Consider the following 15,304-nt stretch of genomic DNA (forward strand, 5'->3'; position numbering starts at 1 on the left):
ACGGTAATGCGATGTCATGTAACTGTTTCACGTGAAAGTGTGTGAAGAGTCCTCCTGAGCCACATACACTTCTGAGCAGTGAGAGTTCGGACGGGCCCCACTGATTCTGTTCTGGCTCGGGGGATTCAGCAGCCGCTTCCAAGTGGCTGTGTCAAAGGGCAGCCAAAGAGGCAAAGCAGCCATGACACTCAAGGAAGGAGTTGCCCACTTGGTCCCAGAACACGAGGGTGCCCTCCGCCTCCCCCTCGGTGATTCTGGAAGTCTCCCCAGAGAAACCCGCTGGCTGTGTGTGGCTGGAGAACAGAGTCCTCTGGGAGCCTGAAATAAAACTGACCCAAGTATTACCGGGAAGGGATTCCCAAAGGGCCACTTGGCCAGCGAGGGAGGGGGGGGGAAAGATGGCGGGGAGAGCAACTTCCTCCCTCTCAAGCAACTAGCCAGACTTCCTGGGCTTGGGGAGAGCCAGAAGAGCCAGGCAGCCCCCGAAGCCCCTGCATGGAAGCGGCCCCTTCAAGCAGCCTGAGGGTGGAAGAGTGTCCTTGCCCCAAGCACGCACACATACACGTACCCACATACCCCTCCTTGGCTGTCTGTTGTCCTGCCTCTTTGTGGAAAGGAGCAATGCCTGAAAAAGATCTCCCCACCAAGCCCCAAGCGAGATAAAAGGCTTTTAAAAGCCCTGCAACTGAAGCCTGAGAGCTCTTCTTAGCCATCCCACGCGAAAGCCCCTACAAACACTGAGTGTTCAGTTGAACATAGCCGCAATCTGGGGTCCCTGAGGACCTTCAGCAGCTCAGCTTTCCCCTCCGAAGGCAGAGAAAGGGAGGAGATCCGGCTGTGGTCCCTGATTCCGGCTCCCCAGCAACTTTTGATGTTGGAAAGACCAACAAGGGGGCAGATGGAGAGGCCCTTCATGGGCTGGAAAGGCCTCAGCTTGGGCATCCTTCGCAGGGTGGCCTCCCGTAAGAACGGGAGAAGAAGATGCCAGTTCTGCAGCTGGCCCATTTGCAAGGGAGGCAATGTAAGAAAACTGGAAGGAGGTGGGGGGAGGAAGAGGAGGCGGAGGCGGAGGCGGAGGAGGAGGAGGAGAGTATGCATTTGCTCTTAAAGCTTGGTCTTGTGCACCTAGTATTCGCCTCTCTGTGTCTTTCTTCAACTTCCTTGCTCTTAGCCATTGCCACCTCTTGTTGTTATCTCTTAAGAAGACAGCAAATGCCCTCTCTGCAAAGAAGCTGAAGAAAGAGTGGACTGCCTAGTCAGCTACTTTAAAAAGCGTGCAGAAACTGACTGCAAACAATGGTATAACAAGCAACAACAGGGGTGCATTGGAATATTTGTAACAGATATCATTTCCCTGCAAGCAAGAACTGGCGGGACCATAAAATAAACAAAGTAACAGAAAACTAAGTAGCTAAAGTGTTCTGGGACTTTAGAATTCAACCAGAAGAGCATCTGCCACATGACACCCCAGACTTAATACTTGTTTACAAGACCAAAAAAAAATCTGGACAGTGGAAGTTGCAGTAACTGGAGAGAGCAGCATAGAAGTGAAAGAACTGGGGAAAATCACAAAACCCAAATATAAAAGGGCTGTGGGAAAAGAAAGCAAAAGTAGTAGCAATAGAAATAGGCGCCTTAAGTGCAACCCCAAAAAATATAATTGACAAAATCACCACTAGCCAATTGCCAAAGACTTGGAGCAACCGACACCGTCAAACAGTGACATCTGTGACTCTGAGACCGACGGCTGCCAAGTATCTCTCAGACAGGCTGGATGCTGGAGAAGAGGCGAGTGTAAAGCCAAGGGCAAAAGGCATACAACTTGTTGTGGTCCGCCGGTGGACTGCCCTGCGGAGCTGGCAGCAGAGTCTGACAGTGAGGAGGCTGGGGAAGAACATGGGCCAGTCCTGGAGTCTAGGGAAGGTTCAGATGAGGGCTCTGCATCGGAGGCAGAGAAGGGGCCATCTGGGAGGTACGTGCTGCCTCCGGAGCCTCCAGAGTCGGACCACAGCGAGGCAGAGGAACAGGGGGAGCCTGTTCCCAGTGTGCGCATGCGCAGAGCTGCCAGAAGGCAAGAACAGCTAAAACAAAAGGGACAACTCAGGAGTAGGGCTTGGAGATGATTGGCGCAAAGGCACATGGGCCTTTGCAGGAAGCAACGTTGTTAATTCTGTTCAGTTTAAAGTCTGAAGCTCTGTTTGATTCTGGACTCCGTGTGGCTTTGCCAATTAGGTCTTTGGCAGCGTGTCAAGGGAGATAAAGGTGGGTGGTTATCAGCCTTATCCCGAAGGACTCTTTACAACTATTTGGGACTCATCTGTGAATGAACAGAATTCACAGCTGTTGTAATAAAAAGTTTATGGGACTACTCCTGTGTTTTACTGACTCAGGAAGCCTAGGTCGGAACACAACTGGACTACTGTAACACAGCAAATGCACTCAAGAGGTAGGGTAAATTCAGCAGGTTCTCAGCCTCTGCCTGAGCTGCACCAATAAATGCACATTTAGTGATATAGTTAGAGATGATATTGATCCCAAACCAGTCAGACAATTTCATGGTTTAGCAGAATTGATTGTCCTGACCATTTTACTGTTTCAAACATCCAACAGGAGAGAGTCCAGTCATTCGAACAGAATACTAAAACATTTTTCAGACCTTTCTGAGCCTTTAAGCTTTGGAAAAGGGGCTCCTAGCTGCTCCACCCCAGTCTCCGTGAATGGCCAAAGTCTCTGATCAGGCAAGAGTGCCCTGGCCGAAGCAGCAAGCAAGTCCCAGCAGCCAGCAGCCAGAAACCCTGCAGCCACTTGGCCTGGGCAACTTTCTCTCCCTCTAAATGGGCTGCAGTGGTTGCACTTGGAAAATCCTCTCTCGACCTCTAAATGGTGCGGTTCCAATCAGGAGAACTGATTTTAAAGCTACCATTTAAATAGGCCATAGGAAACATGTGTTTGATGAGAACGTACAGAGAAAGGCTGGCTGATTTTGCTGGAAAGACTAGAAGAATGTGACGTCTTTAGAGCGCTGTTCAAAATAATCTGGGAAAGTATGCATGGACAGAATCAGTACCGCTTTGCTTGAGATTTGACAGCAAAGAAAATACGGTATCTATTTTGTTTATTCTTGGTGGCTTGAATATATAGATATTTGCTTGAAAAAACATCCCCTTTGGCACTGACTTTACAACTTGCATACTTTAGGTTTATTTAATCAGGAGCCACAGGGTAAACCTTAAGTAAACCTAGGGCTTTGAATATCATTGTGGCTAATGCATGAAAGCTAATTTAATTTTATAAATCAAGTAAATGTGGGCTGAAAGTTCACTATTGTGCAATACAATAAGGAAATATAAAACTTTCCAACAAATGGAATAGAAGAAAAAAAAAAGCAAATTCTTTAGACAAAGAGGAAAATGCCTCTAGGTTATGAGACTAACTAAGACACTCGTAAGAATTCCTGGTCTTTTCCTTTGGATAGCTTGAGAAAAAATCTTTAACATGCATAAAGATGATTTCTCCAGCTGTCTAGTGAAAGCCACAGCAACTGGATCCCTGTGGCTCTCTCCCCTCTTCCTTCTGCTCAGGTTTAGGATCCTATAGAGATCATCCTTTAGGGGATTTTCTGCTTCCCCAAGGTGGTCTCTGTGCTGGGACATAAGCTGGCCAATGCTGAATTGCAATTCAGGATAAGAGGCCAAGGAGGATGGCGCTTCCCTTCATTTTCCTGACATCTCCCCTCCCTTCATTTTCTTGCCAGGTAAACTATGTCCCTCTAGGCTATTGTCCTCAAAGCAGTGGTGGGATTCAAATAATTTAACAACCGGTTCTCTGCCCTAATTATTTCTTCCAATAACCAATTCACCAAACTGCTCAGAAAGTTAACAACCGGTTCTCCCGAAGTGGTGCCAACTGGCTGAATCCCACCACTGGCTCAAAGTATTCTTCAAACCACGTAGTAGGTTGTGATACAAGCTGCCTAGAGTTTGTGGCAGTGCGTCCAACTGACTCTCTCACACTGGTTGCAGTGAAGGACCGCTCTGCTCCTGGGTCCACAGGTGGGAAGGCAGGTCGCAAGAGTCATGATATGATCATGCAAGTTACATAATTTGCACAGTGATATTTTGTTGTGTGTAGCATCAACCTAACTTGGATCAGAGAAATACATGTATGGAACAGTCTCTCCTGGGCACAGTTGTTGGGAAGGTGAGATTTAAAATGCTCTCTGAACTTTTGGCAGAGAGAAGTTTCTAACCGGCTTCCCCTATTAATTTTAATGCATTTTAAAAAAACAACCTTATAGCTTTTATTTGGAGTTTTATTGTAGTTTATCAGTGAGTGTGTGTGAATGAATATGATATTCTACATAGTGTTATTTTAGGTCGTGTTAATATTCCCTCATTCCACTGCTCCAGACAAAAGATGGTATCTCTAAGGAAGCAGCTTTTCAAAGATTTAAAGGGAGTTTTCTTTAGCACTTCAGCCACGGAAGTCAGGAAAGAATTGCCTCCGCATTGAGGTTAATGAAGAACAAAGGCCACTTTAGACCCAAACTGGACTGGTGCAATTAAAGTCTACTTACAACAATTGAGGGCATTTCATAAGCTACTGCAAGGTGGGGTTTTGATGTCTGATGAAAAGATTCAATCAGGAATTTCAACGCAAAAACTGCTAACTTGGCTAAAAGGTAAGAGACTTCACATGCTGCCAATCTGTCTGCCTGGAGCCATTCGTTGTCTTCAACTGCATGATTTGTAATCTTTGTTTGATTGTCCTGCTAAGTTCAACAAAAGAAAAAATTCTCAGGTCCTCAAGGTTTATTTGAAATGTCATCAAGAACTGTAATATGCCGTATTTTTGGGCATATAAAATGCACTCCCCCCCCTAAAAGAGGGTGAAAATTTGGGTGCGTCTTATACACTGAATGTAGCCCCACCCACCGCCAGCCCCCACCCTTCAGCCTCCTCATCCTCTCAAGTGGAGCTTTTGGAGCAAAAGGAGAGCCTCTCAAACAGCCTCCAAAAGGTCCGTTTGAGAGGTTACCTTTGCAGCCTGGTTGGGGGTATTCCGGGAGGTGATTCAACTGCCAATCAGCTGCTCCTGCTGAATCAGGCTAATGTGCTGAAGCTGACCAGGCTGTTTGCTAAGGACGCTAGCCAGATTTGTACCGATGGATGCTGGTAGGCAGAGGCAGATTTTTTTTTTCTTATTTTCCTTCCCCAAAATTAAGGTGCATCTTATACTCCGGAGCGTCCTATACTCCAAAAAATATGGTATTCGTTTTTATTTATTATAAGTTTTATTAGATATATGCTCACGGCAACAGAAATACCTCCTCCAACTTTCCCCTTCGCCCTGGGAGGTGGGTTGGCTGAGAGACCTAGGTTGGCTCAGAGTCACTCAGGAGCCTCCATCCGGCCTCTTCCTGGGTCCGCTCTATCCCACTGGCTTTCTGGTATGTCTAAAAGCCACCTTAGGTTGCACTTGAAGGTGGTTTCCATTAACCAGGTAAGGTAGGCTCCTACTAGAAAAGGCAGGCAGCATGCGTGGCCAGGAGGGCCTTTGCACACCTTTGGGTGGCACACCGGCGGCACCCATCCCTGCATTCAGAGGCTCTGCTCACAGTCAGTCATGCCCTTGGGACTTTTCCTCTGGATTACTGCAGCAGGTGCTACTTGCGTCTCCTCCTGAAAAGCACCTGGATATTTCAACTGTTGCAAAATGTGGCTGCATGGGTAGTAAAAGATGCCGCATATTCCACACATGTAGCACACACCACTGCTGCACAAGCTGCATTTGCTGCCAGGGTGTTTCCGGGTGCAATTCCAAGTGCTGGTTATCACTTTTAAAACTCTCCAAGTCTTGGGTGAAGTTTTCTTCCCCATGGACCATTTTCTCCCCATTGTTTTCTCCCCATCCAATTTGGCCTGGCAGGTTGCATGTGTTGGGAGTCCCATCAGCCAAGGAATGTCGGGTGGCAGGAACCAGGAGATACGGCTTCCCTGGTGTGGACCTTAACACTTCTGGTTTAGCAGGCATGCTCCACGCATGCCATTTTACGATGGCATGAGAATACAATTTTGTATTTCAAAAATTTAATGCAATGTTTTTGTAGTAGATTACAACTGCCAATTTATGAAGAAGCTAGAATCAGCTGCTTGTTATTATCCCCTGTAGTGCAGTTTGCTAGATCTTTTCTCCCTTTATAAGGAGTTTTTAAAATTTATTTATAAATATTTTATATTTTATTTTAATTTTAGATTTACATTTAATCTTCCAACTTTCATCTCAAGCAACAATATTGTTTCTAACAGCTCTTTGCCATGGATCTTTGGCATTCTAAAATGTTACTGTGCTGAAAAAAACTATGCTTAAAGGAGTCTTTTAATTTATTACACCACATTTATATACTTCTCAATCTTAGATTCTATATGGTGGACAAGTGAGCAATCATTAAAGGAAGGAGGGAGGACTATCTTTATTGCTCCCAACTGCTCCCCCAGCCAGCTGGCCATCTGCAAAACATCTCCCAATGGTTAAGTGACACCACCAGGGAAGGACAGGGCTGATGAAAGGATTTTAAGAATAGCCCACTGTATCTACAATAGTAAACAAAATCTTCTTCAAGTCGCCCCGTGACGTTCCTGTCATAATGCTTTACCAGTCTTCTCCTGGGATGTTTCTGAATTTCCCAAGCTAAGCCACAACCCTCAGTTTCCCACATGGTTCCCCATCCAAATTTTTGCAATTGCAAAACTGCAGCAGCAACATCTGGCAATCCTGCCTGGGACTCAGCCAGGATCAAGCCTGGTTAGTACTTGGTCACCAGGGAATACTAGAACACTAGACCACAGTGGACCCCCAGCAAAAAAGCCAAGGAAAAGGCCATGGCAAAAGACTTCCCTGCCAAGAAAGCCTTGCGGTTCTCCCTACAAGTCACCCCCGGCCGAGTTTAACTCCTGGGCTTGTCTGCTTTTCATGTCCTAGGAAAGAGGCTGCTCTGCTGAGGTTTTCCTTCTGGAATAATGCACAGAAAAAGCAGAGAGTATCCTGCGGGAGACAGAAACATGGATTCAGGACACGCAGCAGGAGGAACTCCAAGAGAAATCTGAGGAAAGTCTTCACTAAAAAGGAAGCGTGGAAAAAGTTAGTGAGATCTTCCAACAATGGCCAGATAATACGGGCTTCACATCAGTGTTAAGTGTTAAAACTGATTTAATTTCTTCTTGTAAATAATGACTACCAACCAAGCATGTTTGTTTACTTCCCTGGCAGAGATAAAAGTCTCCTCTCTGCCGAGGAGGCTCCGTTTCATCTTCCTGGCCCAGACTTGGTAATCAGCAAAGAACTGGCGCATCTGGAACAATTTTGGTGAGTTGACTTTTTTAAAAAGCTCTTCTTCTTTAGTTATCTTAAAACTGTGATTAACACACCACTAATCCATAAACATGGAAAGTGAGCTGCCAGGAGCTTCAGTCGTCAGTGGTCAGCTCTACGGCACACTATAAAGATGGAGGATTTCTTTTGGGTCTCTCCTTGCTGGACTAACCCGGCTGAAAGCAGGAAAGGCAATGCCCGGAATCTGGCTTTCTCAGCTCTGTATTGATTTTGGGAAAATATTTATTCCAGCTGTTTAACATTATCTTTCAGGTGCTGTGCTAAAGTCTTATTTTGACTGAAGAGAGAGAGAGAGAGAGAGAGAGAGACAGACAGACAGACAGACAGACAGACAGACAGACACCCTTTGGGGAGCCTGGACCATCGCAGGGTCTCCCTCATCCCTGGCAGGAAAGGATGCTGGCTGGATCCTTTTCTCCCTCAGCAGCAAAATGGAACACGGGTTCTGTCCCCAGTTGAGACCTTTACTTGGGCCGGGGGTGGGTGTGTGGGTGGGTAGAAGCAGTGGGGAGAGGTCCCAGGTCTTCTGCTGCCAGATCAGGTTGTCCTCAACTGTTCTCTGCTGTTGCTCTTCATACATGGCTCCTGGGATCCTTTTCACTGCTTGAAATGGAGGAGAAGCTCCCCCCTCTAATCTCTGTGTGGTGACTTCTCTTCCTTTTGGGTAGATACCCCATGCACGTGTGAATGGATGCGTCTGTACCTGGTGAAAATGTCCCAATAAAGTAGTTTTAAAAAGGATTGTTCTGAGGGGCCATCTGTATCCCTTCATGTCTGCCCACTCTTGGTCTACTTAGAGTCCCATTGCTTAAATCCTTGTGAGGGGATCCAAGGAGAGGATCTTCTCTTCACAGCCCTGCCCTCTGGGACACCGTCTCCCCAGAAATCCAGGCAGGCCCTGCCCAGCCCTTTTCCCCCTTCGCTTGGGATAGGGTGGGTGGGTGGTGGGAATCAGGCACTCGGTGGGCATGTTGTATGCCAAAGGTGTGTTGGTTGTTTTGCTCTACCTGGGGTCAGTGTGCTTTTAATACTATATGCCACTCTGAGATATTATGAAATCACTGGACTAACAAATTTAGTAAGTATAAAATAAAATTAATAGTGCTTGTTTGATAAGACCTTCTCTATCTGTCTTCTGACACCAGAGATGAGATTTTGGTTTATATATCTCAACAGTGCCAGCTGTAAGGGACGCTAGAGCTGCTGGCCAGAAATGTTTTCCACTACTGCAGTTTGAGCCTGGCTCTTTGAGATGGGATGAGCTCCCGCCTCTTGGTAAGATGCTGTAATAAGCCAATAATCAAAGCATCTGCCTCTTTCACCTCCTTTCTCTTCCAGACAGCCTCCCATCCTCTTCCTCCTCTTGTCTTGGAGCATGCCCAGTTACGGGACCGAGGTTGCTTCTGTTGGTTGCCAGAAAAGAGGGGCATGAATGGAGGACTCTCCTTTCTTAAAACCAAAGGCTGGATCATTCCTCCACCACAGAGTGTGGCTTTCCAAAACCAGCACAAGGAGACTCCTTCCTTCGAAAACAACGGCTGGCTTTTCCCAAGTCACCCTGTAAATGCCCGGGGTGGCCTCTCTCCCACTCAAGGCAAGGCAGCAGGAGGAGCTATTTTGAGAGCCTTTGCTGTCAACAAAGCAGGCCTGACCCTCAGCATAAATCCCTGCTTTTCTGGCACCTTCTCCCTTCCCTTGCTCTGCTTATGCGTCTGAAGGACCTAAAGCAGGGGTCAGCAACCTTAAACACTGAAAGAGCCACAAAGGTCCTAACCGGAAGCCCCGGTTCAATTCTGGAGCCAACCAGAAGTCCTGTTCCCCCACCATAGAGTCTCCTCCTAGCATGGCATCCTTTTTCCTCTACCTGTCCTAACCGAAAGCCCTATCAGTTGTGGAGCAGACCAGCAACAGGGAGCCGCAGCAGAGGGATGAAAGAGCCACATGTGGCTCCAGAGCCGCAGGTTGCTGACACCTGACCTACAGGGAGCCCTGAGGATGAAGCAGGTCTTTGTTTCCCCAGTCCACTGCAATGGTCAATCAGGAGCCCCTGGGAAGCCTCTTTTCCTTTCGTTTCCCAGAAACCAGTATTAAGGGCAAGAGTTGTCTTACCTTCATGCTGGTAGAGAATCAATATTTCCTGCTTATGAAAATATTATTTTGATTCCAAATACTAACAACTCCTTGATCCAACTTAGTCCTCCATGTGCAGAGGTTGGCTGGAATGTCACTTTGGGGGATTTCAGAATAAGGTACTTGGGTCCTTGCCAGGCTAATCTTTCAGGCAGGTGTTAGCAATGTATTTTTTATGGGCAGCCCTTGCAACAGACCCAAAAATTACAAAATACAGTTGTGAGAATGCTGGCAAGTATAAATATCAGGCATCCTGTAACATAACAGTGCAGTGCTAATTTTCTTATATTAGAGCTGGAATTAAAATAGCGCTGCCGTATTCGGTTTGCAAAAATGCAGCTATCCTTTAGATGGCAGTAACAAGATATAGAAAGGGCTAGTTGATTGCTGCCATCCAGTGGTCATCTGAATTGTTACAGTTGAGAAATGGTTTTGCAGTTGTGATTCAGTCATAACCACAAATCATGTTTTTCATGGCCTGCCTGACTTCAGTCCAATTCAGAGTTCCTCGAAATCCTTGCTTGTACCCTCAGTCATAGTAGCTCACCAGCCTGGCCTTCTTTTATCTGCCCTTAGATTTTCTAAGCATCAAAAACTTCTCAGGGAATCTTTGCCTTCTCATTATGTGTGCAAAACATGTCAACTTCAGTACATATTAATATTTGTAACAGCAGTCTGGTTTCACTTCATTGACAAATGAATTATTTATTCTTTTTGTGGTCCAAGCTCTTCCCAAGCGTTTTCTTCAGTAACATGGTTGGCAGGTGTCACTTTCTCTTTGTTCAGCCATTCAGGTGGTCAAACTTTCACAGCCAGAATGTACAGTTGGAAAAAACCAAAATCATCCTAATTCACACATTTCAGTTTTCTAGAGCATCTCTGAGCAAAGTTTAAGATTTTGGTTCTCAAGTCCTTAAATGGATTCAGACAGATACTTGATGTGGAAGCAAAGGAAAGGAAAGAAGAAATATGAATCTATTTGGCTGTATTTTGAGACATTTGTGTTTGGGTATCTTTAAATATTAGATAGGTGAATGAAAACATTTCCAACTTTTTCATAAATTGTTAATGACCTTACATTTTTAAAAGTATTTTTAATGGGTGATACACATTTACTGATTTTATTAGTCTGTAGCCTTTCACTGCTTAGTTTGCAATCTTTAACTGCTTTTAAATTATTGGTGAGTTAATTCTGTTTTTATTTGCATTTGAAATATTACTGTGCGTAGCAAATATTTGGGTATGAATTTGAGCTATTCTAGAAGGAGGGACAATTATTTTGCTCTAATCTTTTTCAGTGCAGCTTATCCCATCGGTCCCGATTCCATGAAGTGGATCCGCATTCAATCCATTCAGCCTCTTCAGCTTAAGACCCTTTGCCTTTTCTTGCCCAGAAATGCAGACTTCAACAAGAAAGTTTTCTTCACAAGAAAAACCTTAAAAAGAGAAATCCCCCTTTAAAAGCATACCATTGATTTCTAGAAAGAGGTTTATTTGGGGACAGGTCAGGAGAAAATACCAGAATCCCAAAGAAGGCGAGTGAGGTCCCCTGATTTTGGCAGACCTGCAGCTGGGTTGAGTGACCCAGCTCAGGGTCCCTGCCCTGAACCCTTAGAGCTTCCTTAATGTGGGGTACCCGGGGTCTCCCAGCGCCTCTGCTCCTGCTTCTGCTGCTGCTGCTGCTGCTGCTCACCCAGGGGTGTTTCAGTGGCTAATTTAGGTGAAGCTAGTGATAAAAGAACCGGCAAGACCTAAAGCAGATGATAACAACAGTGCTCTGGAAAGGTTCCTTTTCCTGGATAAACACACACACACACACACACACACACACACACACACCGCCTTTCGGGGTTACTGTTGGTGCCTCCCCAGTGTTCCCTTCCAGGAATTCCTTTGCTCTTCTTAAAGCCCCCCCATCCCCGACTTCTTTAGCCGGCTCTTTTCCAACTGTCAGCTAATTACACAGTTGCCTCTCCCGTTTAAGTCGTCAAAGACGTCTCCATCACTTTGTTCCTTTTGGGCAGCCTCCCCTATTGTGCTCCTCGGACGCCCAACAGGGCCGATATTAACTCTCCCTTAATTATACCCCCTTCTTCCTTTCAGCCGCGGCCAATCCCGGGGGCAGGTAGGCGGCCGTCCCTTCGCCTCCATCACTGTCGCTGCCCACAAAGGGATCAATGAAGACGCCTCGCGTCCTGTCACCTCCGTCGGACACGCCCAGCCCCCCCTCCCCCCCCCACGGCCTCTGCGGTGGGAGGGGGAGAAGCCCGGCTTTGAAGTGCTAATCAGGCCGACGAGCTCGCCCAGAGGGCAGAGCCAGGCTCGGCGGAGCCTCCCGAGGCCGACGGCCCTTCTCCTCCGTCCGCCGCAGGACGCGGCAGACCATCCAGGCGCTCGGACCGAGGCCTTTCCCGGCCGAGCGGGAGGCTGAACCGGCCCAGGCGGTGCGCTCGCTCCTTTTTCGCGTAGAAGATGGTGGGCGAAGGGTTGGGAAGGATCCTGAAATGCTGCTGGAGAAAAGAGGGAACCCCTCTCTCCAAGAAGGAGAGACAGTAAAAGATCGCTCGGGCAGTGGTGGAAATGAACCTCTGCCGCCCCCCCCCCGTCCCCAATAAAGACCATGCCCGTTTGCTAATAAGTGGCGGGCTGGAGAAGGGGGCTTGGGTGGATGGGTGTCTCCTGGCAGACTGATTGAATCTTTGTTGGGTTTACGACTGAAGGGAGGAAGGTGGGGAGACTGTTAATGGCTTGGAAGCTATAATGTAAGAACAAAATCAACATTAATTTCCTTTTGTACCTGGTTTAGGAGTTCTTTTACCTTCTGGAAACTGTTACCTCCAGATGGTAAAAGAAGCATCTTGGCCCTGCTGGCTGGAGGGCAACCTCAAAATTCACTAATGGGACAATACCTAAGATCAGCCCCCCCCCCCCCCCAGGTAAACATCTCCTCCTCTGGCTCAGCGTTGGATGGATAAGAAACAAGAAACCCCCAAAGTCGGCCTAGAAGACCTGAGCCAGTAAGCGGAGAGAGAGGCTGTAGCCTCAAATGACAGCTGAGCCTGGCAAAGAGCAGGAATAAAGAAACATTCATGGTAACCTTAATCAAACCATCCTTTTTTCTTGAGGAAAATCAGATTATCTTCATGGTGGGTGAGTTGGGCAGCCATAGAAACCTATTATTTAACAAATAATAAACAAAGAGGCATTGGCTTTGTCCCTGAAAACTTGGTATAGTCTGACACCCAACACAAACGACGTCTCCATCTTGGAATTCTCTTTGAAGTGCAAATCTCATGGCTGTCCTAGTGGTTAGAGTTCTCTGCTTTTTCTCCAGCACTTGTTTTTGTAACACTTTGGCTCCTAAACAAGGTGAAAGCTGGCACGATTTCTTGTGCCATTCGGCTGGTCCTAACAACAAAGCCAGCAATGGAAGCTGAAGCGAAGTTGTACCTGATGCTGAAGGAGAGCCTGGCCGACCATAAGAAGAAAGGCTGCAAGGTCCCACCAAGGGCAAGTGGACTCAGTCCAGGGAACAAAATCCAACCTGCTGTTGCAGAACCCACCTAGAAGGCCATCGGAGTGAGCTTTCTCAGGTCCAGACCGTCCAGAGATATGGGCAATGCAATAGCCACACCTCCCACCCCGCCCCCCTTTCTGCTTCCCTCTAGTGATAGAGGTCTGAGTTTGGAAAACGGGCTCCTGAAGTCCTAACTTGGAACTCACACAGGGTACGTTTCTAGCAGATCCGATTTCCAGCATTAATCAGGACCCACAATGGCAATTAGATTTCCTTACCCTTGTCTCCCAGAGCAGGGCACGGCAACTCATATTTAGGAGAGGGAAGGGTGGACATTATTGCTTAGGTTTTCTGTGCAGACGTGAAGCTAATGATGCTGTGTAGCACCACTGAGTTTCTTCAGATGCGGGTGATGAAACTGATGGTGTCATCGCCAGAAATTTGCTGGAAAATGTCCACTTCAGTCATAATATCAATGATGGGATTAATCAGTTCATGTTAACATGGTGATTATCCTAAAGCAAAGAAGGAACATTTCAAAAGAGTAATCCAGACTGAGAAAGTGAGGCAAAACTGTTTGGGCTTCCAGAGAGGTCATGGTTGAATTATCACAAAACTCTCTTTATTCAAAGCAGATGCTTATTATGATTAATTTAGTGTGAAAAGTGAACCAACATGCCTATAACCAAGACTGTCTCCTCAATTATGTAATAAGACACCACCTCATTATATCCACCAAGGATGATTGTTATTTTCCTAGGGGCTCTAGAGCCACAATTTGCCAAAATCCTCCTCTTCTTCCAACGTTTTTGATGGTATCATACTTCAGAGGGTAAGCCAAATGACCAATAACAAAAGAATTCAAATAAACATCAAATTAAATGAAAAAAGGCATTTCTTGCTGTCTCTGTTGTGCATACCCCCTTTCTCCTCCTAAGAAATGGTGAGCCTGAGCCCCCTCCCTCTGCAGAGCTCTAGGTCTGCCAGAAGCCAAGGGCCCTTCAGATGCCTGACCCCCACAAAGTCAAACCGTGCAGGACCTTCTTTCCTCACCTCTTTTACACAAGGGCCCTGAAGGCCAAGCAGCTCCATCTGCTCTTTTGTTTGGACCCCCAGGCGGTTAGGAGACATCTCGAATGGCAAAGGGCTACCATGAAAATAGCAACCCGTGGTTTGGGGAGGCGGAAGAAATGCCTAAGAGACAGCCTTGTCTTGGAAGTTTCATGGCCCCAGAGAGAGGGACCCAGGGCCCTGGAGTGAATGGGGATGATTCCCGTTACACAATCTTGCCTCCTGCTGGGCAGGCAGCAGGAGATCAGTGGCAGGCAATTCGTGTCTCCTGTACAACAACATCCAATATGGATACCAGCAGCTATTCCAGTGGTAAGAATTCAGAATCAGCACTCCCTGGCGGGCCTTGGAGGTGCCCTTGGCCATCTTCGTATTGCCATATCAGAGGACAAACGCTTAACTTTTGAGGATGGAGATTACAATACTGAGACTCTTTAGGCTAAGTTATTTTTTTCTTTCAGCTCCCTCTAGTGGCCTCACAAACACACGGATTTCCCCCCCCCCCAAAAAAACTTTAATTCATGGAAAAGCTTCCAGACACCCAGCCTCCCATTTAAACTTGCAAAAGAATCTTGGACTTTCATCTTTTATTTGCAGAGGGCCAGTGCTCAAGAGAGAACCCAATCCTGCCCCAGAAGGAGAAATCCCTGGCTGGGGTTCCCACTTTGCAGGTAAGAGAGGGACCCTCTTCGGAAACCAGTCATGGAGGGAGAGGCAGGCAAAGGCGACATTCCTTTCAGGAAGCCCTGGAAGAACAGGGGTGACAGGGTATGTGTGTGTGTGTTCCGACAGGAATAAATTTCTTGAGGGAGGCGGCAACCTTTCTTCCTCTTACAAGTGACTACAGATACGTCTAATGATCCTAAGATGTGTCCAATCAGGCCTGGCCAATAAAGAATTCTGTTGTGTTCTATGCTGATTGGAGATATAAATATTTCAGTGAATAGAATGCGTGTGTATGGAGAGAGAGAGACACAAATGATGGATGATCCAACTGATCGACAGACAGGTAACCAAAGTTTGGTGATCTCAGACTCTAAATGCAGAACTCTGGAGTGATTGATTCATGAATACGTGAAGTTTGAGAAAAACCTACAGCAAAAATTGAAACATTAAGATGTTCTGTATCCTGGCATATTTATTTTATTTATTTATATTTCTTAACTGCCTGTTTTCCTTGCATAACATCTATTA

The 15,304-nt window shown here is 46.6% G+C and overlaps 1 long non-coding RNA gene across 1 annotated transcript; it reads left to right on the forward strand.

Moving 5' to 3' along the window:
- Nucleotides 1-6,837: 6,837 nt before the first annotated feature.
- On the forward strand, nt 6,838-13,929 carry LOC148112733 (uncharacterized). Its single transcript, XR_015729089.1, has 3 exons — nt 6,838-7,140; nt 7,270-7,365; nt 10,821-13,929. It is a non-coding gene; the product is annotated as an uncharacterized LOC148112733 (long non-coding RNA).
- The last annotated feature ends 1,375 nt before the right edge of the window (nt 13,930-15,304 follow it).

The sequence above is a fragment of the Pantherophis guttatus genome, chromosome 8 (assembly GCF_059756535.1).
Source record: "Pantherophis guttatus breed Tessera chromosome 8, ASM5975653v1, whole genome shotgun sequence".
Lineage (NCBI taxonomy): Eukaryota > Metazoa > Chordata > Lepidosauria > Squamata > Colubridae > Pantherophis > Pantherophis guttatus.